General features: G+C 39.6%; 1 protein-coding gene across 5 annotated transcripts in view; it reads right to left on the reverse strand.

Annotated features, from left to right (window-relative positions):
• zfhx3b (zinc finger homeobox 3b) overlaps positions 1 to 12,069 on the reverse strand; it is a 365,979-nt gene that overhangs the window by 347,241 nt on the left and 6,669 nt on the right. For all 5 annotated transcript variants that reach the window (XM_074617828.1, XM_074617854.1, XM_074617862.1 and 2 more), the window contains exon 3: positions 4,946 to 4,992. The gene's annotated coding sequence lies outside the window, so the exon portion shown is untranslated. The remainder of the gene's footprint in view (positions 1 to 4,945; positions 4,993 to 12,069) is intronic.

Here is a 12,069-nt window from a genome sequence, read left to right on the forward strand (position 1 = left end):
TTCTTAAATGCTGGTAACTAGGCTAAACACTGCTGATAAAGCTCAAGGCTGGTGGCTGAGAAAAGAAAAAAAAAAAAGCAATTTCCTTTCTCTTAAAAGTATTCTTACATTATTAAGATATTTGGCAATACCATCATAAGTCATGAAAATTTAACAGTTAATTGCCTACAACATACTCTGATTTATCAAAGCTTCAGATCAAATCCCCCTGATGGATTTCATTAAATGTTAAATCAATCCACGATTGATCTCAAAATTCTTCTTATTAAGTCTTTTGCTTAAAACTGTCAGTTAATAAACAACCAGTGCAGAACTAGCGCCTCAGCTTGTGCTTGATTTTTCCACAATATCAGAGGGAGACAGGATCCCTAAAAAGATTTTATAGTGTGCACAACCTTATCATCATGTTTTATCAGGTCTAGGTCTCTCCGTCCCTCGAGTCCCTATTAATCCTGTAACTCTCCATATCACTAGTACAGAAAGTTAATCAGGACAGTCAATTACTGATCTCATCAGGTACGCTAAAGTGGCTTCAACTGCAACATCTGCAATGGGAGGACACATTTTTCAAGGGAGCTATTAGAAATGTATCCAGCAGTTATAAGATTTGGCTAAGAGTTAAAAAGACTTTGAGTTACAGTAAAGTAAAATATCCTTGAAATCAACATTCAAATGCTGGTGCAAGATGAATACTAATGAACTTTAGAGAAGGGACTGCTGGAAGAAATTGGGAATGGGGCAATTAAAGAATGCCTGAAGCAACTTTACAGAGGACAAAGCATCCCGTCTTTCTAATTAAATTCTGTGGCAGACACCTGGCCTTTCACCTCCTCCTCCATTTCCCTGTGCTCCCAAGTGGCAGTCACGAAGAGGGGCACCTCACAAGCTTCATACTCCTCTTCTTCACTCAGGCTGCAAGAAAAGCCCATCTTATTCATGGACAAACGCTCCCAACAGATCTAATCAACGTTGGTAGACTGGGGGTCATGGCGTAGAGAGATATCACAGATACTATTTACCACACATCCCTGGCTCCCACAGGATTATCTCAACACAATATGTCGGACTCAAAAGTCAGCAGCTAGTGACAATTCAAACTAGGCTGAGCGACCTGTTCTGAACTTTTAACAGGACCTCACTCATGTTACTGCAGTACTTCCGTGTACAGCTGATCTGAGATCCACAGGGGGTAAACTATAGTTTTGTCTGGATACTTGTATCAGCTCACATCCGAAGTGTGGATGTCACAGAAGTTCATGCAAGGGCCTGCACATCTGAAATCGGAGACTGACACACACTGCACACTTTTGGCACGAGGCACAGTGCTGGGCGATTAAAGGGAACACAGAGTACAGAATAAGTGAGGTTTCACAACCTTGCTCCCGCAGGGATCTCTTAGAAGTACAAGACAGTGAGGAGGAACGACTGTCAAAGGGAAGCTCCCTGGTAATGGTACGGAAGTTAATAAAATGAAGGCAGGTAATGGAAATTGGTTTTAAACCACTGGCCACATTCCTCCTGAGATAGAGATGGCTTGGGCTAATGAACCCTGACAGCCTATTCCACAGCAGTTCCACACTTACAGCACATTCACCTCCAACACCGTCTCCTCCCACCGCCAGGACAAGCCAAGGTAGAGAGGATAAAGTTACAACTTCACACCGATTAACTACTCCCTGTTATCTAGTTATTTAACACCCAATCGAACTTGAAAGTGTGCAGTGGCAGCGTGGTCCCTCTCCCATCAAACACACTGACGATTCCCTCATTCTTCACAATTAACTTAGTTTTGCTCAACCCAAATGACAACCTTTACTTAACATTAAATACAATACTACAAGGTGAGTCATCTAGAGCCAAGACCTCAGCAACCAGCAGTTAACTTTGTAATCTTAAAAAATGCTAGAATATAAGACATATATCACCCAACTAGTAGAGCATTTGTTCTTAAGGGGTGGGTCCATTATTTTTTGAGATTTCCATATCATTCTGTAGCTTCCCAGTGTTATGTATTCAAATCCGAACATTTACATTTTGGTCAAAGCAGGTATGTTTTAGTGTCAAAATGCTATTTTCACAAGACGTTCTAAAAACATTTTCAAGTTTCTCTAATGATGACGTTGCCATACATTATATATATATCCTTATCCAAAGTCAGTCAGTGTATTTCATACTGTAACTTAGATGGCGGTAGTCATGCTCCCAGTTTGGAGAAGCAGACAGGAGTACCGACACAGAAGCTAAGTAATGTACTGCTGTGTGGACGCCACATTAGTTCGGAACCGAAAGTCAAACAACCCTCTCTGATTTTCTCCCTTTTTCACTGTTATTTGTGTGATGCACTGATCTGATATAGTGGACTGTATGTGTGTCGTATCCAACCTTATTAAACATTCACATTAAATACAGTATCTCAGTCACGATGTTATAAAATTGTAACAAAACTATTTTAAAATACCTTTGTGATCTTGACACAGTGAAGTATACAGATTGAATAAGAAAAAACAGCACGTGTACCAGATCTGTACCATCAAATAATACTGAGTTTATGTATAAAATTAAGTCAGAAGAGTAAAACAAAAAAAAGAAATTCATCTTGCACAATGTATATGATCACCGTCATTTTGGTACTAGATTGGAATTTCCACACACTGTTCATTAGTGATTAGTTCAGACCTTAGGTGATCTATTTACCGTGGAGATAACTATTTTTAGACAATTAACACTTAAGGCTTACATTCTTAGGGTTAATTGCATTGGCGCTATTGTGTGATAGAATAAGGGCAACCATGTCAACGAGGAGGAGAAAGACTGACAAATCCTGAAGTGAATCTGGAGTTGTACAGTGTTTTTGTAGGTTGTGGTAGTGGAATAGGATTATGGATTATCCAATAAATGCTCCAAATGAAATAACAAAATGCATTGCTTGTTCATTCCATGTACAACATATACAAGCGTTTTCTGATTTGACGCCCCTAGTGGCAGGATGACGTCATTTTACAAATCACTGTTGGAAAAATTATCTGTTTTATGATATCAAAAAAGTGTATGCTGTAAAAAATTGTGCGTAACTACTAAAGCATATCCACTATTTAAGAAACAACTAGATGGATCACATTGGTCAAGTCTACGGCCTAAGGCCTGGATCATTGACAGAGGTCATGTTGACTTGTTTTTCTTGAACATGATCACAAGAGCTGAAATGCTTGTCTCACATTAAAACATATTAGCCAGACTTTGTAGTTTCTAAAATCTAACACAGTTCATTGAGTTTGAATGAATATGAAATGATAAGGACGAGTCCATAGACTACATATAAGAAGTGAACGTAGTCACCATAGACTTCTATACAATCAGACTTCTTTTTGCAACCAGAGGAGTCGCCCCCTGCTGGCTATTAGAAAGAATGCAGGTTTAAGGCACTTCCACATTGGCTTAATTTTTCAGACCCCGGAGTTGCGGATTGTTACGAATGAGGTGCAGTTCATTTACATCACATGGCAAAATGGCGCAAAAAACTTTGAAGGACAGCCCACTAATACTTCCCCCCCCCCCACAGTGGACTTCCTCTAACCTCTCCTCTTCCTATTTCAGTTTCTGTTCAGAGTCAATGTGGAACTTATGTATTGTTTATTTCTTCCCAAAGATAGTGTCTGAGGTATTCTGCTCATGCAACCCATCTTTATTTTATACACCCTGACCCAAAAGTGATGGGGTATATTTTTTTTGTCACAAAAAATTATCTCGGTGAGAAATCTCATTAAGATTAATTAAATGATCTTCAATTGTTCTGTCTCATAATTTATCCTTCTGCAGTTCAGAGAGTGTGCCTTTGTTTTAGTTGATGGAGAGAAGAAAAGCTGAACATTTTTGAGACAGGCCCAGTCAGTTGCTTTAGGCACAGACAGCTTCTTTCATAGGGCGTAATGCATGCTCTTTCATGATTCTCTTGGTGATAAGACATAATCTAAGATTGCATACACTGATAAAGGTTCTCCTGCACACCCTAGTGGAAACAGAGGGGGAATGTTTGAAGTGAAGACATTGGGGATACAGCAGTCCCCCGTTACTCGGAGCATCAGAGACAGAGAGGAATATAATCTAGTCCCACCTCCCCTGAACATTCATAAATAAAATATCAAGTAACTGAGACCCTAAGACAATCCCCGCCATGCCACAGTGGCAGGAGAAGCAAGCATGGCTGGCCATGAGGAGGGCAGCCAGGGGAGAGTTTGAATCCCAGCCGTGTTAGATAGTTATACTTAATGAAATGGAAGCAGGAGCAGTTTTGCTGGGTCCCTGTGCCCCAGGTTGGCCCCAACTCGACCAGGCCCAGCCTTCAGAAAAAGGTGCTCTGTCTAATCTAGCCTCATTTTATGCCTCTTTAACCATGACCAATGTATTTAAATGGCTGTTTCTTTGACAGATGCTCAGTTCAAATTATTCCTAACTGGAAATTTGTAGGGGTGATATTAAATATCCTTCAGGCCAGGCTGCCTAAAGAGAACATAGGAACATCAAAAGGCCAAACACTTCAAAAACTAAAACTAATGATCCTAGCCCACCTCCGGGGAGAAGGAGGGCTTCAACTTTGTCCAACAACCCCCTGGCCACAAAAAAACATCACTCCTTTAAATGGAGATTTGACCATTCCCCCAACCCTGCTGCATTTAAAAGTGATTTAACAGGAGATACATAATGTATATCACCCCATCACTGAATCCACAGGGGAGCAGTTGGGGTGAATATGCACCATCTTATCTGACACATCTAGCCCTGTCTTTGCAAAATAAAATCTACAATATAACCCTACAAAATGAGACACTACACAATTTCCTCCCTTTCATCTGTACTGTAGCGTGCTGGACCTTTTCACCGCACCTTCAGAGAATTTTAAGAACTTGTTTGCTGAGTCCACAGTCTGGGTCTACAGTAAAGTACTCACCACTGAAGGAGCTTGACCACCACCACGAGGCCGCTGCATGTGGAAATCTGACAAGGAAAGAGAGGAAAAAGACACAGTCAGAACAGGAGAGCAATAATGAGAGCAGGGAAACAGCTGGCAACATTCATCTTAAACCCTGATGGGAGCCGACGGCAGCGATTAAGTAATAATAAACTACCCAACCTGCGGTCACGAGTGGGGTGACTGAACAGACACACCTGGTCAGACGGGGCGGAAGTGTGAGGGGTGAGAGAAGTGAAAGGGGTAGAAGCAGGAAGGGTAAAGTTGACATGCTGTATGGGTAGATATTTAAACTAATGGGTGATGGACAGAAGCCTAAAACATATATGTAAGTACTTAATCCCTTTTACTTAATGGCACTGATAAAGGCAAATCATAGGGGGGTTTTTTTCTAACACGTAGGGCTGTCCCGAATACCATTTTTTGGGCTTCGAAGCTTCGGTGAGAAATATTTGAAGGTATTCGAAGCTTCAGAGTATGGCGCAGCAGGCTGACATGTTCTTTTGTCTGTCTGTCTCCATCTTGGGACAGTGCCGCTGCAGCACTACTGTACACACACGCACCTCTATACAAAACAAACAGTAATATCCGACTGAAAACAACCAATATTATTACACGGCTTTGTTGAATACTCGATTCTGATTGGTCAATCACAGCATTCTACGGTCTGTTATTTCTTTATAGCAGGCCGTTGCTATGTATATCAGACCGTTGCTATGGGCGCAGTCCTGATGTCGGACTCTGGCGGACCATTTTTGTGTCAAATTATTGATTTCTTAAGTAAGTGTAATAAGCAAGATAATGTACAGAGAGCGGGTCATTGTTGTGAAATAAACCCCTTCAGGGTGATGCAAGACCGACAGATTGCCCTGTCGGGGTTTATTTCACAACAATGACCGGCTCGATGTACATTATCCCTTACATATTTAACCTTGAATATGAATAATGTTTTGGATTTAATCCTTATTTCATGGGCTAGATTTATACATTATTATTTCATACTTGTATATAAAAAAAATAAACGTAGCATTCAAATACTGATTTGGAGATCGATTACCATGGCAACGGTCGAAGCTTCAAAGCATTCTGGTCAGCCCTACTAACATGCAACTATAAAATCACAAACAACAAACGCTATTTAATAAAAAAAAACACCTTGTACATCAGTAAATGGTTTCAGGTTTCCTACATTTATTCTCACATTTTTCTACTCTCCAAATATAAAACACCAGACTCTGTTAACACATAGACTATTTTCTTTAATGGATTCCAAGAACATGTCATATAGTACTTAGACAGAAAAACTGAAGCAATGCCGTAAAAAATAACCTATGCACATTAGTGACATTTTGAAATATTAACAGTGAAATGTATAGGCACCATAGGTTTTGCTGAGTGTTTTTTTTTAATATATATATATATATGAAATGCTTTCCCTCCAGTGAAAAGCCATATTTTCTTTCTACGAGCTGTGGGGCTAAACAAAAAGCAAATGTTAAACTTCATTTCTGTGAAGTTGAGAGTGGCTTTGAAAAACAAAACTTATACTCTCCTGCCTAGAATCACCCACTGCTTCATGAGTCAGAACGAATATCTACATGGATTAGTGCAAATAATTTATGACACCACTGTTTTAAACACTACTGACATGTTTTTGTTGCAACAGCCAAAGAGCCAAGAGAGGCAGAGTGCCTGACAGTAAAACTTCAGGCAGCTATTTCGAATAAACAGAGTACGGTTGTTTTAAAGGAAGAACCAGACTCAGGCTGCCCAGCCAGTGCGCTAATATTGAGTTAATGGATGCCACACAGAGACAGACTTAACACAATGCATTCCATTTGGTAACTCCCACCCATTTAATTTTTTACCAATGTCACTGCTGTACTACTGCCAAAGGTCAGAAATATAATTTTTAAGACATTTCAGGCTGTAATTCAAAAGAAGAAAAGTCTATTGAATTTCTTGTACTATAACAAAGTAAAGCTAGAAAACTGTCAAAAAAAACTTAGCTGCCAAAGAACAAAATTCTTCTTTTTCAAGTTCTTTCATGTTACCAATACATATCCACTAAATGTCTACAGGCCATAAAAAGGACCAGGTTGTATTGTGAAACATTACAAAGTTACTTATTATGGAGCAACACTTTTCTCAACGCTGTCCTCTTAAGGACTGTCACAAAAGTTGTTTGTTTACTTCACAGAACAGAAAGAAAGAAGTGCTGGCATTGTGTATCAATGAAAACGTCACAAGTACCAGCTGGGGGCACACATAAAGCCACAAGTGAGCATCAAGTTCCTTCTGCCAATCATCTACAAGTCTTTTCAGCAATTTAAAGCAGAACCAGTTGGCACTCAGACTAAAAATGTTTCAGGGCTTTGCCTGAAACAATCTGAGCTCTCTGGGGCCATGAGTCTTTAAGAGTTTGGTTTCATCCAGCCATTTAAAGTCAATCAATTCAACAGCCAATTGTGCTCTGTTGCAAACTCCAGAGTCCTGGCCAATTTCAAGGAATCAGACTTGATATGTGTACTGTTGCAAACAACAGTAACAGGCCATAGATATGCAACGAACTAAAGTCAGTTTCCCTTGAAGGAAATCCATTAAAAAAATCTTAGCTGTGGCTGGCTGGATGTAAACCTGTAAGTATTAACCCGGAACAGCTGTCCTCTAGCCCGCGAGAACTCCAGGGTCCACCATCAGAAGAATAAGCCCCCAGTCCTGTTAGCCACATGCCGCATGCATTTAATTTTCAACATCTGCTGGCTTCATGCTTCTATGCTTTCCATTCCCACTGCACATTCTTCACAAATTCAGTAGCTTCCTTCTTCAGCATTTGTAAATGTTGTTGATTGTGGAAACCGTCCATGTTTACTTTGACTCCCTGGCCATTCCTGGGCCAGCTCTAATTACCTGCAGCTGTTCCCTTTGCTGCTTTCATTGGCTTTATTCTTTAAACACACGGTTAGTATTTTCAATGTAAATTATACTGAATAAAAAAGACTGATTGTTACAAGCATATAGTATTTTCATATTTTGCTTTGACAATTATCACAATTGGCACACCTCCACAAATGGTGAAATAAATGTTCCTATCATTTGGTTTTGCACCCAGCTGTAGACACTCGGTTGACCTCTTGCTCAGCCATAAATCAGTATAATGACTGAGTGAACTAACACTGTCAGTTTCAATACACAGCATGTACACTACACATGCTTTCATTGCTTGCCAACATCACTGTTCTCAACAGTATAGAAAGTCCTACCCTGGCTTGGAGACATCATCTGTACAAAAACTTTGGTATTTTACTTTGATTGTCAGACTATGGAATAACATGTTTATTTATCCTCTCATGCTTCTAATGCCTGACTGCAAAGAGGGATGAGAGAGGTAAGAGCGAGGGAGAGAGAGACTGAGAAACTCTTAAGGAGCACTCGGCTGCTCTTTGCCTGAGGACCTTGTCTGCTCTCACCTGCTCTGTTTGGCGGCAGTGTAACAGCAAATTTTACACCGTCTGGGACACAAATTGGCATTCTGAACTCTGGTTATTCCTCCAGTATAATCTAATTAAAAGACACTGCCAGTGGGGTAGAAATCAGAGCATTATAAAGTTTGATAGACAGGCAGACATAAAAGTGTTTGCAATTTCACAACATACTGGGCACGAGTGTAAAACTTCAGAGCCTTGGCTGGAAGAGGTTTGGGCTAACTGAATTAGCCCAACTACACGCTCTGTGGTGAGTATAAGCACAATATTAGGTGCTGAAATATGATTTTACCGTATTTTAAGCTTTGAAGTCCGGCTGAAGATTTTGTGACTGACTTCAGATATCATGTTATGGAAGGATGAGTGAACTAGGTGCACTGTGTGCACCAAATATGTTTTTGTTTTCTTTAAAAGCATGGCTAAGTGTAGGGTTTCCTGGTCACATTCCAGTTTTGACATTCTGGACTAGAGGCATAGTTGAAAACCAATAGAGAAATGCACAACATGACAACTTTATAGTGAAGGAAAAAGCTAGGGTCAAGTTGAGTATCTTTTTGAAATCTGCTGCAGATACTACAATCTAATTTTCAAACAATTTACCTCCATTTTAAATGAATTCTTTCCAAAATACATTATTTTCGTATGTTATCCTTGTATTTCTATTCACAGGGTCACAGGGGCTAGAGTCTAGCAGAGCATGCATTGTAGCATGGCAAGTACACAAGATGAATCTGACAGATAATCACTCAAAACATTTGGACTTATGGTGAGTTTCCAGCTGAAGATGATGTTAAAGTGTGGAAGTAAATTAGATCACCTACTCAAACATAGAAACATGGCCAAACTCCACATGGATAAAGCTGGAGCTCATGGGTTAGAGTTAGGCTTTCAGCCACAACATGATATGCATTATATGAGTTCTTCCATCTACAGTCCATTCTGATTGGGACAATCTATAAATAGTCCAAGTAAAACACTGTGCCAGTCAACCCCTGCAGGCTGATTCACTGGATGTGTATCGCAGAGACAAGCCTTCTACTGCAAACTATTGTCTGGATTCATTGTCTGTTCTAGTGTCCAATGTTTCAATGTGGAACAAAAACAAAAGCAGTCAACCTAGCTAGCAAGCTAAATGCTAATCATAGAAATGTTTGAGAAAAACTATTAATTATTACAGTGTGGTTATGAAAAGGCAGGTATTAGCAGGTATTAGCCATGCGTAAAAGCTTCCTCCAGCATAATGTTTAGCCAGACTCCCAGCCAACTTTGTACATGATTTGTACAAAAAATCGTCAACCCATCTATCTCAGAAAAATAGTGTCAATGCAATGCTATGAATGTTGTCCTACGATAAACACTACCATATAGTCCAGTAATAATATAACTTGACCTCATACAAATTGCAGCAAAAAATATCCAAATCTGGTTAGAACAGGACCAGATTATGGTAGAATATATTAGGACCAGACCTATGATATGATCATAATACATTTTCATCACTGATATACTGTATGTGTTTTGTTTTTGCTTCAAAGCAAGCACGCACAATAATGTAGGCTTGTACAGTCACCGAAATATAGCTAAAAATAAATTTTTGGTAGGATCATATTTAGGCGATTTTCAAAACTTTTTCTCTCATTAAAAACATATTGAAGACACAGAATCATTTGAGTTTGTTTTTGTTGCGATTTGTGTGAGGTGGACCCACATTTTTGAGTAAAATGCCTGGACTACACCAATCCAGATTCTTGTCTAGTAGAGCAGGTTTGTAGTGTTTTATCATGACTACTTTACAGTATAAACTCCGCTGGCAGAAAATATCGCGTGCATTGACCATAATCAAAATTTGTCTCAGCACCGCTTATTTTGGCTCCCATTGTGTAAATGTTTAACCATCTGACATGGGTTTCATGGTCACGCAAGAGAGGCTGATGGAGAAGGCTAATATCAAGTATCATTACCAAACTTTCCAACTAATCTTCTCGTGTAGTTACATTACCAAAACTCGTTATACAAAAAGGAGCATTTATTGTGAGTTTAACAACAATATAAGCCACTTTAAGGACAGTTGTAAGGTATATCTACCTCGAAAAAGAGAGACTAAATGCTTTGTTCCCCCAAACTCAACACAGACAACATATTATAGCAATAGCCCACAGCACAATGTGGGACTTCTTAAGACACTATAAATAATTATAAGGCTCTCCAAAATGTCAAGGACAGCTGTGTTAAATGTTAAAAGGCAATAGTAAAACAAGGCAAGTATAGGCCAAAGACATTTTCTATCGTGGATAAAACGCAACAGTGTAGTAAGGGAGATGCTTCACAGAGCAGGATATAGTAAATCCTACTTGTCAGGAAGCATGAGACAAAAACTGTCAACATAAAGAGGAAAATACTCATCTCATATTTTATCGCAGGAGACAAATGTGAGCCCTGAGATTGTCCAAACAAAGACAATATATCACTGCTCCCATCAGCTGCATATAGGCTAAAGGAGAAGCTGTTTAATTTCAATGCAGGATAATCACCTTTGACCTATATTTACTGATCTGCACACTATTGTCTGAAGCCTGAGGATTGTAATGGTTAAATGGTAAAGACTAAGAAATCACCAAAACGAGGAAGCATCAAAAATAAAGTCTCATAGAGTGAAGGATGAGATACTATTATTGGATGATGTACTTCAATCTGATTACATGTGTCTCAAAGCAAGAATGCAACTAGTATAGCACCATGCAGTCAATGTTTTGACACCATTTTAATGAATTTGATACTGCATGTTCTTCATGGCCAATTTCTAGGAATATGCCACTTTGAGCTCACCGTTTTACTAAGACAAATCAGTAAAGCCAAAATAATGATGGCTCATAAACCTTGGGCAGCTGCTATCTGCACACAAGCTACAGTAAATATACAAGTGACTAGTTAGTCAGTTGAAAGCCAACAAAGTAATTTGTCATTTAATCTGTCTCTTTGCTAAAATGACCGTATGTTCTAGTTGTATTGGACGATATAGCCATTTCAACAAGAATACGTAAAGAAAAGCAGAGTATCATGTTTCATCTTTTTAGAAGGACTGATGAAAGAAGCTTTTAACGAAAAATTACAGAGTGAAAGTACAATTCACAAGATGGCACTGACTGTAGCAGCATGAATTGTTGACAGGTTGTTCCAAAAACAATACCTTTAGTCTTTAACCAGGGTACAGGAGTACTTAAAGGTACAGTATGCAGGATTTGGCGGCATCTAGTGGTGTGGTTGCAGACTGCGACCAACTGAGTAACCCTCTGCTCACTCCTCCTTTTCCAAGACTGCGCTAATGTGAGCCGCCGAGCGCAAAACTGTAGTAATTATGCTGTTCGCTTTGCTCAGAGACCATCCTTACCATAATAACACTATTTCAGGCGTAATGGAGGTCAGACGACAGCTGCGGTATCATGGTTTTGCTCTCTGCGGCTCACGTTACCGCAGTTTCACAAGCGTGTCGGAGAACTACAGTGGCCTTCAGGTAACGTAAAAACATGAAAGGTTCTCTCTAGAGCAGTATTTGGTTTGTCCGTTCTGGGCTACTGTAGAAACATGGCGGAGCTACATGGCAGACTCCGTGAAGAGGAC

The sequence above is a fragment of the Sebastes fasciatus genome, chromosome 2 (genome assembly GCF_043250625.1).
Source record: "Sebastes fasciatus isolate fSebFas1 chromosome 2, fSebFas1.pri, whole genome shotgun sequence".
Lineage (NCBI taxonomy): Eukaryota > Metazoa > Chordata > Actinopteri > Perciformes > Sebastidae > Sebastes > Sebastes fasciatus.